Source organism: Pteropus vampyrus, unplaced genomic scaffold (assembly GCF_000151845.1).
Source record: "Pteropus vampyrus isolate Shadow unplaced genomic scaffold, Pvam_2.0 Scaffold106, whole genome shotgun sequence".
Lineage (NCBI taxonomy): Eukaryota > Metazoa > Chordata > Mammalia > Chiroptera > Pteropodidae > Pteropus > Pteropus vampyrus.
Window position 1 is genome coordinate 1,513,330 of NW_011888887.1, and position 1,793 is coordinate 1,515,122.

At 33.2% G+C, this 1,793-nt stretch overlaps 1 pseudogene; it reads left to right on the top strand.

Annotated features, from left to right (window-relative positions):
- The first annotated feature begins 505 nt into the window (after nt 1–505).
- LOC111743072 lies at nt 506–624 on the top strand (annotated as a pseudogene).
- Nucleotides 625–1,793: the final 1,169 nt, after the last annotated feature.

Sequence of the window (1,793 nt, forward strand, 5' to 3'; positions counted from 1 at the left end):
AGAAAAGGATGGGACCCAGCTGCTTCAGTCTTCACTTAAGATCAAATGAAGAAACATGACCTTTTTTTACATTCAAAAATAGTCACTGTAACCTGATCTCATGCCAAATACTTTGCCATGTAAATTTCTATGTTTAACACATGTCTTTTCCACTCTGTTGATTATACAAAAACTACTGTGAAATATATATAGTGTTGAAAATCTCTAAAAGGAAAAATTATAAATATTTATTAACCTCACTGCCTGCATTTTGTATTTAGGTGCTTTAGCTAACAAAATGAGACAATAGATATTAGTCAAAGAAGAATATATATCATAGTACCAAAATAGATAATACTTCTCATTGTACCTTTATCTGAGGACAATGAAATGTCTTTGTTTTGTTGTCTCAAGTGCTCAGTGCTTACTAGTAATAAATGTAATATCTATTAATCTTGTACAAGATTGGAATGACCACTTTCAGTTCTGCTAAGAAGTTATTCTCTTTAAAAGATAACAATGTCAAGCCTATGTCCATGCTACCCTGAACAAGCCTAATCCCGTCTGATCTCGGAAGCTAAGCAGGATCGGGCCTGGGTAGTACTTAGATAGGAAACCACCTAGGAAGACCAGGTGCTATAGGCATAAAAAATAATAATAGATAGATAGATAGATAGATAGATAGATAGATAGATAGATAGATAGATAGATAGATAAGGGATTGTAAGCTGACAAGTTCCTTGCAATCTGTGAGGTCAACCAAGAGTTGCCTTGCCTAAAAAATAAAAAAATATATAAAAAGATAACAATGTCAGACTTTCGCTTCCAAACATGAAAGATTAACTTGTACCAGAGTCACCTACACATGGTAAGTAACTACAAAACTGAACAAAATACATGAAGTGACTATTACCTGGCACTGGACAATAGGCAGTACAGGACTTCCCTTCTGAAAGAAAGAAAACACAGAAGTGAGTTCCATGATTACCTAATCTTTTTGTTTAAGAACAATTTTTCTAAAGCAACATAAGAAATTGGAGACCAACAGAAACAGGGCAGTCCCACCTGAATGAGGAGGCAAAGTTTAGAATTTAGGGCTGCTGGAAGCAGCTGGAATTTATGGGATGAGGTATTAGAGGGAACTGAGCAGGGAAAAAGAGTGGTCCCAGAAATCTGTATGAGGGCTTTGGATCAAGAGCTATACTATACATATAAAGAGCAAGATTCTGAATGGTCTAGCAGACAATGGTGCTTACAAGATTGAGAGCGAAGCAAAGATATTAGATATTACACATTTTGGAAGATGAGTTCTAGCCCAACCAGAGATTAAAGAACTCATCAAAACCCTTGGTATTCATTTGAAACACTAGAAAATTTATATCTTAAGAGTAACAAAGCCTAAGCCAAGCTTTGATAAAATCTAGGAGCCTCTCAGAAAATTATCAACTGTCAAAACAAGGTTCAACACTATTTTTAAAAAGACTAAATAATCTATACTACTTATAATAAACTACCTACAGAATTCTAAAATCAAGACAAAAATTAATAAGCAGGTGGAAAAGTAGAAAAATATAACTCATCATAAAGGGATAAAGTGCTGAATGGAAAAAGACTTCAGGATGATACAAATAACAGAATTAACAGATGATAATTTAGAATAGCTACTATAAAGATGTTTAAACACTTAAAAGAAAATATGGCCGTAATGAGTAAAGAGATGAGAAATCTCAGAAGAGAAAGAAAACTTTTTAAAAAGAACAAAATTGAAATCTAGAATGAAAAATTACAATATCTGAAATGAAAATTTAACTTTG